At 44.7% G+C, this 10,847-nt stretch overlaps 1 long non-coding RNA gene across 1 annotated transcript; it reads right to left on the bottom strand.

The window, feature by feature from the left end:
* Positions 1 to 935: 935 nt before the first annotated feature.
* On the bottom strand, positions 936 to 9,170 carry LOC138736323 (uncharacterized). The gene is made up of 3 exons (XR_011340232.1): positions 9,104 to 9,170; positions 8,279 to 8,396; positions 936 to 1,245 (listed from the first exon to the last, which is right to left on the bottom strand). It is a non-coding gene; the product is annotated as an uncharacterized lncRNA (long non-coding RNA).
* Between the last annotated feature and the right edge of the window lie 1,677 nt (positions 9,171 to 10,847).

Raw genomic sequence — 10,847 nt, 5'->3', positions numbered from 1 at the left:
GAAGCATCCCTTTAAATTCCCGTTCAGGTGGCAGCTTTTAAAGCGCAATGCTGGCCACCTGAAGGACACAGCTGCACAGGATGCGGCTCTGAGCACCCTCCGGCTCCTGCCCAGTGTCAGCAGTTCTTTAACGTCTTTAACATCCGCTTTCAGCCAGCTGCATTCAGGTGGCTGGGGGAGCCACTGAGCTGAGCTGATTATCACTCTAGGAGGAGGGTTACATAGCGCGTCTCAAGAGTGCCTCCTGCACATTCAGGTGGCCTCAAAACAGCTGCATATTGCCTTAACATGCGGCTTTACATACGGGGCAATTGGCCACCTGAAAGTGCCTTTGGTTTACATTTCTTTCTTTGTTTACATGAATATGTTGAGCACAGTCATTGCACTGCTATTAAGTGGTGATTCTGCTTCACCCACAGGAAAAATGAATGTCAGAATTGACTGTGATATCATGTATGTATTCTGACAATAAATCTGAATCACAGCGGGGAGAAAGTCAGGGCTGGACGAACATGGACTGAGAACAAGGGAAGCAAAGTTTTCGGCTATTGAATTATCACCCGGTTACTGGAGAGGATGAGTTGGTTTTGAACATTTAAATCATGGTCACAAAACCAAACCACGTTCTAATTTTCTTTGTGGATGGCCTTACCCTTTTAGGATTCTATTTCTGTCTCTTTATAAGAACATTAATTTGGCCCTTTTGGAAGTTTTAATTAATGTAGTTTTCTTCTAATATTCCTGAATCCAGATGCTTGAAGACCGAAACTGGTGAATGGTAGGAATGTAATCTTTGCTGTTGACTTAAACTCCGAGCAACTTGCAACATTTGCAAATCACTGAACTGGGCAGAATGTGCAATGCTGCTTCATTTAATGAATCTATCATCCTGGTTATAGTAAGATCAGTTAATGTCACTGCAAAAGGTTCATTAATCAGTTTCTGATCATCAATTATTCTGTCTCTATCGAGTATAAATTAGATTGCTGAAAATATAAACAGCACCTCGATATTCACTTTCAATTCGGCTGTGAGTAGAAGCTTTCGATCCTGGCAAGTGCAATTTGAACACGTTTGATTCAGGTCATGGTGAAGTGAAGACATCCTCAGAGTTTCTTGGGGTGATCTGGTTTCTTCCCACATCCCAAAGACATGCGGTTTGCCCTCCGTAAATTACCCTGTATGTATGTTAATACAATAAAACTTCCGGTATCGAGAGTTCAAGCAATTGGCAGCCTCAAGCAACTACAAAAAAAATCAAAGAAAATAAATAAAATTAATAAGAATAAAATATTAGGTAACAATACATAAGTTTAAAATTGTAAAAGTAAATGTTATCTGAAGTAACACATCAAGCTTTGGTAAAGATGGGAGCAAATATTCAGCCAGTGGAGTGCCTTGGTGGTGCATTGCTCATAGCAGCTAGAGTGTAATGTATGGAAATTATTTTTGCTTTTTATCAAACTTAGCCTGCCCTGAAAATGTTTAATGGAACATTTTTGATTAATAAGTGCTGGAAATACTCAGCAGGTCAGGATGCATTGTAGGAAAAAGTTGTGAAGATTATCATCCGATTGCACAAGTACAACCTGACAAAACACCGTTCTCTGGTGCTCACAACACAGACACACAACACATATGCGGGATTAGTATTCATATATACAAATAAATATTGTTTCATAAATATGAGAGTCTCAAATGGTCAGTGTGAGCAATTCCTTTGGTCATTCAGCATTCTCACTGCGCTTGGGAAGAAGCTATTCCTCAACCTGGTGGTGTTGGCTCCGATACTCCTGTATCTCTTTTCCGATGGGAGCAGCTGAAAGATGCTGTGTGTGGGGTGGAAGGAGTCCTCAATGATTTTGCGTGCCCTCTTCGAGCAACGATCCCAGTTGATCGTGTTGAGTGGGAGTTGAAGTTTCCAGTGATCCTCTCTGCCAACCTTACGCTCCTTTGGATTAACATCTGATTTATTTCTATGCCGCATCCACACCGCATGGTAATGTAGCCGGCCAGGACAATCTTGATAGAGCTCCCGTAAAATATTGATATAATGGTGGTCAGTTGCCTTGCCCGATTGGTCTTCTCAGCAAGTACATTCACTGTTGTGCCTTCCTGACAAGTGAGGAGATGTGTGCCAGGATAGGTCACTAATTAAGTTGACTCCAAGGAACTTGGCACTTTCTACTCTCTCCACTATAGTTATATATGTGTAGTGGAAGGGTCGTCTGGTCCTCCTGAAGTCCATGATCATCTCCTTCGACTTGTCCATGTTGAGACTCAGGTTGTGAAATATGAAAGTCTGCAGATGTTGTGTTTACAGAAAAAAACATTGAAGTGCTGGAAGAACTCAGCAGATCTTGTAATGTCCATAGAAGGAGAAGATGAAAAACTGGCGTTCTTCAAGGTTTAAGATTTTTTTAATCAGAATCAGGAAGGAGATAAGAGATGTGTATTCTGCAGAAATGCTGACGTGGAAGGGGATGCCTTTGATTGGGTGAAACCAAGGGTTTAGCTGTAGACAAATGTATCTGGTTACTGAGTGGATGGGAGTAGTTTGTGAGTGAGAACAGATACAAAAGAATGTAGGAGTTGTGAAATGCAGAGCAGGAGGACATGCCTGGAAGGTCACAGTTTATTTGTTATCCAACTCAATCCATACCTGCCTTGAGTGAGTGATGGAACAGCATAGAGAAAGGTTTACATTTCACTTAATCCATCGTGTACTTATCCAGATTTTTAAATGGAATAGTGCAGAATGAAATTGACTCTTTTCAGACTATTTTGACCTGATAGTGTTTGATGGGGCAATGCAGAAGGACACTTTCTGGGCTTCAAATCCATGCTATACCTTACCTGAGAGTAATTGATTGGACTGCGGAGAAAGTAACTTACATTTTATAAGCATAGTTAATGCTGGCACCGATTTCCCCAGCACTGATGCCCCTCATTTAGGATGGGAAAAAGACATTGAAGATGAGATGAATCTTTCCAAAAAAGGACCCAAGATAGTTGAGTGTGCAGATGGAATTAAATGAAATTAGGAATTTATCTCTATACTTTATTTTGATAAATGAATAATAAAAATGGGACAAAATGGCACTGATAAACTTTTAATTGGATTTGCAAAGCAGAGCTGAGGTATTGTAAAAATATGTGACTATGAGTTTTCTCAAGTGTCTCTGGAATCCTACAATATACTTAATACCTCTACAAATAACTATAATTTCCTGATAGCTGGTCTTAATAGATTTGTAACTAACAGTGGAATTAAGGTTTTTTTTAACCTGCCCAATGAAATTTGTTTTGTAGTTGAAGAACATTAATTGCTTTCTGAGGTCATGCGTCAATATGTGAAGAATTTATATTTCTATAGCGTTCTGCAACACATCTCATACAAATTATTGTTGTAATTGTTTTATACATGACATAATTAGATATATAGTGAATCTGTTTCTGCTGATTTGATTTGAAGAGAACATATGATGTAACTTGCATTTTATTCAGTCATAGGATCTATATTATGCATATGAATTGTGAAAAATGCATGCAGAGCCCTGAGTGTGATGTCTTCTTTACTGCAGGAGCATTTAATGAAATGCCCATCCGCTGGGACCATTTTGTTTGACATCGAGAGTTGGGCTTGAACCTACAGATTCAAGATTGAGACGTTAACAGGTGACCATTTTTAATTTTCACACGGTGCTGAAGTAATGGCCGTCTATAGGAACTGCAGATGCTGGAATCTTGAGCAAATGATTCGAAGCTGGAGGAACTCAGCAGGCAAGTCAACATCCATGGGTAGAAATGGTCAGTCAATGTTTTGGGTCCCAAGCATTTATTAAAACTGACCAATTCTTTTCATGGAGGCTGGCTGATCAATCAAGTTCCTCAGCATTTCATTGTTCATCAATAGCTGTCTCTGTTGTCTAGCCTGATCACAATTGTTTGCCCCATTGGAAGGCAACAGATGAAATACTGCTTTAAAGGATATTTGAGGATCTCCCTGCACAAGCCATGCAGTTACAGCATATCTGTCTCTACGCACCTGAGGCAACATTAATTAGACCATTTGAAATTCCAGTGGAAATATACTCACAGGACATACCATAAATATTTGTGTATAATGCGTTCCGTGTATAATGCTACCACACCCCCCCCCCCCCCATTTTTGAGGGGAAAAATTTTACCCTCACCCACCTGAGATCTTTCTGGCCGCCTGCCCTCCTGAGTCACGCTACCGTCTCTCACCTGCCTGAGTCACGCTGCCGTTTCTCACGACCCCCCCTCTCCTTATCTGCCCAAGTCACGCTGCCGACTACCGCTCGCCTGCCCAGCCGCATGAGTTGCATTGCTGACTACTGCTCGCCTGGCCGCCTGAGTCATGCTGGGGTCTACCGCTCGCCCGGCCACCCAAGTTGCGCTGCCAACTACTGCTCACCCGCCCGGCCACCCGAGTCACACTGTGAGTTGCAGAAATTTTAAAAAATTTACTCTCGTGTATAATGCGACACCCCCCCCCCCTATTTTTGAGGGGGAAAAGGGGGAAATTTTTTCACATTATACTCAAATATTTATGGTAATCACAATAAGACATATCACACAAGAATCTTCAACTAGTTGTATTTGGGAAATGCCTGAGTAGAATATTCATTGCAGTTAATTTAGTTTTGTAGTTGAACATGCACTGCAAAAGATTCATACTGCCTTACACTGATATGAAAACAAAGGCAAGGTGCCAGAGGCAGGATACTGCTTTGTTGAAGCTGACTTGGTTTGCTTGTGCCAGAAATATACCTTTACATCGGTCAGGCTGGATTTGAGTACATAAATGTCCTGAGGTATGACTGCTTGGATCACCAGGTTTAGCTTTTGATGTATCTCCTTTATAAATCCTTGCAAATATCTGTTGACAATGTAAAGAAGCCCATGAATATATTCACATTATAGCCAGAGGGGTTAAGACCAAAAGGTTTAGTTGGGTTCTTACTTATACTGTTTAACTGCTGACTGGGCTATCCTGACTGTTTTTTTTCCAGAGATCAGTCACCTCAGAGAATGTTAACTGTCGAATCCATTCATCTGAGCATTGTACTTTATATTGAAAGTCATTGATGTACAAGATTAATATTTTTCTCTCCATGGATACTGCTTGGCCTGCTGAGTGTTTCTAGTTGTATTTCAGATTTCAAACACATGCTGCATTTCGCATTGTAGACTTAAAAGATGCCAAGATCCAATGAACCTTGCAAAAATATGCAAACCAGATGTAGAATTTATAATAAATTAAAATTCCACTCAGCACCAGGCCTACACAGAATCTCATTCTGATTTTCTCAAGAATTATCTTCAACTGCTGATCCCAGCTATTATAGGAGGAAATTTAATAATTTTTCTCTACTCTAAATTGATTTAAATTAAGTATAGTACAGGGATAAACAGAATAAAGGAATTGAAGCTAAAAAGCGGCATTAAATTAAATTTAAAATGTACATTTTCCCTGACTTCACCTGTTGGTTAAGTGTCTGGTGAAGTAGGTGAGAGGATTATGGTGAGACAGGGTGTTGCAGCAGAGATTGTTGGACAGCTGACAGGAATAGATCCTTTAAATAATTCCCATTCCCAAACTGCTTCCACACAGATCCAATCATGACTGGACAAGTCTTTCATGCTGCTAAATTGGGTAGAATCTGGCCAATAATGGACCATTGCTATTGCACCTGTCCAGCAGCCAGTGTCTGAGACACAAAAGCCTGGAGATGCCAGCATTAGATCTACCCCGGCATTAATCATGGCTTGCCGCTCCATGCCATGCATCCTTCTTATGGTTCCATGCCAGATCATCAGAGATGCCCTCCTTCTTCATACAATGTAGATTTCCCTCAACTACCATCACCTCACCTGCATATCCTTCATTATTTGCACATGTATCCTGGCCCCTTCTGTTGCCACACACAAGGATAGGATTCCCTTTGTCCTCACCAACCCCCACCATCCTCTGTGTTCACCATATTCTCCTCTGACATTTCCCCCACTGATTATGTGATCCCACCACCAGACACATATTCCCCTCTCTTTCTCTCCCCACATTCTCCAGGGATTGCTCCCTCCATGACTCCTCCCTCCCCATCAATAATCCCCTTGGGACCTACCCCTGCAACAGCAGAAGATGCTCCACACGTACCCATTCCTCCTCCCTCATCACCATTTGGGACCCAAAACAGTCCCGAGTTAAGTGATATTTCACTAGTGAATCTGCAGGGGTCATCTACTCCTGTTGTGGTCTCCTCTACTTTGAAGAGGAGACTGGGAGACAGTTTTGTTCAGCACCTCGTCTCTGTTCGCTGGAATAGTGTGGATCTTTCAATGACCACCCCATTTCAATTCCCCATCCCATTCTCTTGCTGACATGTCTGTCCATGGTCTCATGCTCTCTCAGACTGAGATAACTCTCACGTTGATAGAACAACATCGCATCTTCTGTCCGAGCACCCTCCAACTGGATGGCGTTAACATCAACTTCTCCAGTTTCTATTAAACCCCCCTTCTTCTTCCTCCTGTCACCTCCCCCCCAGCTCTGTCTCTCTTCCCTCCATCCCTTTTCCCTCTGTCTCATTTCACAGAACCAAAATCGATTTTCACCTCTTATCATATCCAATTAACACCATTTGGCGGTGGTCTGGACTCCTCCCCCTGCCATTCTTAAGTCTTTATTCAGGTTTTTTGCTTATATCTTGGAGAAGGATATCTTTACTTGCCAATGGATGCTGCGAGACCAGCTGAGTTCATTCAACATTTCTGAGTGTTTTTCATTTTTACAGCTACCTACACTGCCCAATGAAGCAGTGGAGGCTGCCTTATGCAACTTAAGAATCAGATGGGTAGATTTTTGAATAATGGGGCAACAGGCAGGTCGGTGGAGTCCTTGGCTAGATCAGCCATGATCTTATTGAATGGCTCGATGGGCCAGATGGCCAACTCCTGCTCCTATTTTTGATGATCCTATTTAAGCAGTTTTCCATATTCTCGCAACCTCCGGCAAAATATCCAGCAGATTACTTCCATTGGGAAAAGCTCATTAAAAGCACAAACTCTGAATTTCAGATTCAGATTTATTGTCAGAGTACATAGGTGAGATCGCATACAACCCTGAGATTCTTTTTCCTGCGGGCGAGGTGGAATTATCACTTATTGGCAGTACAAAAAAAAGACTCAACTGTACACAAGTAAACAAATAAGGAAATGGAAACAAATTGACTGTGTGATACAGAGGGAAAAAAGTGCAAAAGTAATATTCCTTAAAGAAGTTCTTGATTGAGTTTGCTGGTTGAGGAGTCCATGGTGGAGGGGCAGTGGCTGTTCCTGAACCTGGTGGTGCATGTCTTGTGGAACCCGACACCTCTCCTCATGGTAACAGCTAGAGCAGAGGGCGTGTTGGGTGATATGGGTCCTTGATGATTGCTGCTGCTCTCCAATTCCCTGTTGATGTATTCAGTTGTGGGAAGGGTTTTGCCTGCTATGTCCTGAGCTGTGTCCACTCCCTTTTGCAGGGCTTTTCGCTCTGGGGCATTGATGCAGCAGGTCAGCACACTTTCCACCACACCTCTGTTGAAATTTGGCAGCGTTTCCAATGTCCTGTCAAACCTCCGCAAACTCCTGAGGAAATCAAGGCGCTGATGTGCTTTCTTCGCGACGCCATTAGCACTGGGTGGAGGAAAGATCCCCGAGATGGTGACTCCCTGCAGAAACTGTAATATACCAATGAGCTGGAGAAACTCAGCAGGTTACACAGCATCAAAGATCTGCTGAGTTTCTCCAGCTCATTTGTGCATTTAGCCTTTCTTGGTGTCATGTTTGATATTTTAAATCCAATGTAATAGGTCAGAACGAGCCACACCGTCAGCTGATAATCTCTTACATGATTTAACATCCATGTCCTATGTCGTCTCCTCCTGACCTTGACCTCATGGAAACCTTTCAAGTGTCCCCATCCACTGAGGGCGCCGTCAGTGCATTAGCAATGATCATTCTTTGCTGCCGGATGGTTTACCAGATTCCTCAATTTAATGCAGCTCCCTCCATTCTCCCAGCATTTTAGCACGTTATTAAAGCACATTCTCGATCTCTTGATGGACTTAAAGGCCTTCCTACAAAGTGAGAGTCTTTCTCCAAAAGAATTTGCCCCTCTTCTTCAATTGTCTCAATTTTCGTTTTTGAAGTTTCTCTCCTCCCCCCCAGCATTAAAATAATATTGGCCCCTGAGAACGCCACGTCCTACCTGGGTAGGCTCATCAGCGCCCTTAGTCTCACGGCCTTTTCTCAACACACACCAAGAAATTGACATGATTAATGCTGATGTTTCCATGACATTCCGCAACGCATCCACGCCAGTGAAGCTGGAGGAAGACAATTTCAAATTCACAACAGACTTTCAAAGCGGCCAGGCGGCGAAACCTTCTATTTACAAACATTTCCCAGCACCGAACAATTCCGACTGCCGAACTTTTGGTTGGCAAGTTTGTGGCCCATCCCTCGAGTTCCACTGGAAAGCATAATCACCGGACGTTTGGTGATGCTTGGGTCCCACACATCTCCCAATATCAGAGACACACAACAAATACCGCGATGTTGTTTGTATGTGAGACTGACAGCAGTACTCTCTCCCTCTCTTACTGGTGAATACAGTTTCCAACCACTGACTCGTCCCTCTCTCTCTCTTTCTCATACACACACCCCCCCCCCTCCACCGCCCCGAGATAGGATTCAGCGTTACACTCATGAATCACCGCAGAGGGTCGGTGGCGGCGGTCACACAGTCCCTTCCACTCACCCATCTGTTACTCAGACATTCCCTCTCCCCTCCCCAACCATAAATCAAACTTGCAGGGCATCCAGAGGCCGTCCGCCCCAGGTCTAATGTGGGGAACGGGGCAGAACGCACCCCCTCCTCAAAGTGCCACCTCCTTCTCACCGTTAACACTTCAGACCCCGAATGGACCAAATACCTCCCGTGTAAAGCCTTCTGTTTTCTGACACGAACTCCGGGAGAACCCTGGAAAGATGTTCGACTGGAAATCCCAGAAATAACAGATCAGACCCTCACCCCCGGCTCCTAATCGTCTGTCTCTCCCCTCCAGTGACTCGCTCTTTAATCTGTCTCCATCTCTCCGTGTAGTTCTATGTCGACACACAAACGCACACACACAAACACACACTGCAATCACGTGGCACAGAGACACCTCCGCAATTTGGATGTTATGTCCGGGAGCTGGTGGCTAGAAGCGCCGGCTCCTCGCACTTTGCCTTTTCTCTTTGCCCCCCTCTCGCCCACTTTGTGTCTCCCTCCTGGTTATTAATGATCGCGGTCGTACTGTGTGTGTATGTGTGTTGCGTGCGCGCGTATCCGGGGTGGGGGTGCTTTAGGATTTTACCCGAGTCGGCTGATGCGCAAAGGAAAAAATGGAAGTTCTACCCCTGTGCCTGTTAGCCGCCTTGTCTTGGATTTTTGGAAGCGATTTAGTGCGAGCAGATTCCATCATCCACATTGGTAAGAAGCCGGCGACATAATAAGCAGTTGCCTGTATTGTGACTGGGTCGATGGGTTGGAGACTGAGGGTTCCGAGTCGCAGGGGAAGGTGGGGAGGGGTAAAGAGATGGGGTCGGGGTGGTGATGGTGGAGAGGAACTGTATTCGCCGCAGACCCGGCGGGAGCTGGAAGGCGGTGGGATTGTGGCTGCATCTGGCATCCGCGCCCCAGCGATCGGCGGCGGGGTGGGCAGCGAGCCGGAGCTCAGTGCTGGAATGCAGAGCGCGCACCTCCAAAACCTCGCCAGGCCAGACTCCGAACCCAACAAACTTTCCGCCCCCGAGCGCCGGCTCGGGTGCTTCGAGACCAGTGCCTGACTGAGCCATCGTTAGACTTAGACAGCTTCGCCCGCAAACGCCATGGAAAAGTTTAAGGAGATCCTTCCCTGTCTTCATTTTCACCCCGACCCCCTTTCATCTATATTCCCAATATTACCGTCCCACTCATTCCCACCCCATCCCAATCGCTCGAACTGTAGCCCACTCGTTCTCCCCTTACTTCACCCTCCCCATGGGATTATCCCCCCCCCCCCTCTCCGCCAGCGACTGCGGCCTTTCTCCGAGGGTTCCCGATGCGTTACAACAAAATCGAACGGTGGACCCAAGCGGGCGAAACCGGAGCTCGGCTCCAGCGACCTGTAGCCCGCCACTCTACAGTTGCTTTTCGCCGGTTTACAGAATGTCAGCTTAAACGCCAGGAGCAAACGGGCCACAGAAACCAGCGACCGAGCCATCCGCCACAGAACGGGGCTTGAGGGTGCTCTCCCCCGAGACGGCAATGCTGCAGTTGCTGACAATACTCCTTGCGGAGTGCAGACAGACACCTGTACATTGCAGGCTTCCCGGGCTTTGGACAGCAAAATCATTTTGTGCCACTGCAATCGGCCTGAGCCATTCACCTCCCAGCTGAAGATAAATAAAACATCCTTATTTTTTTGCTTGTAAGAGAGTTAGCGATCATACACATAGTCAGATAGAATTAAGGTGTATGTACAAGATTCACTTGTAAGTAAAGGCACCGATGTAGATTTGCTCTCTCTCACACACACACTTTGCGGACAACAGGGATCTCTCGAATGGGGATCCAATTCAGTAACAATCCCACGGATGGAAATTCAAAAGACTCAAATAATATGCAAATATATAACTGCATCCAAACAACTTCTGCCGTTGTACTGGTGGATTTTATTTCTTTTTACCTCCCAGTCAATCTTTAAAAATCAGTCGTCTATTTTTCAATCTAGTGTAGAAACCTGGTGCGC

Source organism: Narcine bancroftii, chromosome 6 (assembly GCF_036971445.1).
Source record: "Narcine bancroftii isolate sNarBan1 chromosome 6, sNarBan1.hap1, whole genome shotgun sequence".
Taxonomy (NCBI): Eukaryota; Metazoa; Chordata; class Chondrichthyes; order Torpediniformes; family Narcinidae; genus Narcine; species Narcine bancroftii.
This window is presented reverse-complemented; position numbering and strand designations above follow the sequence as displayed.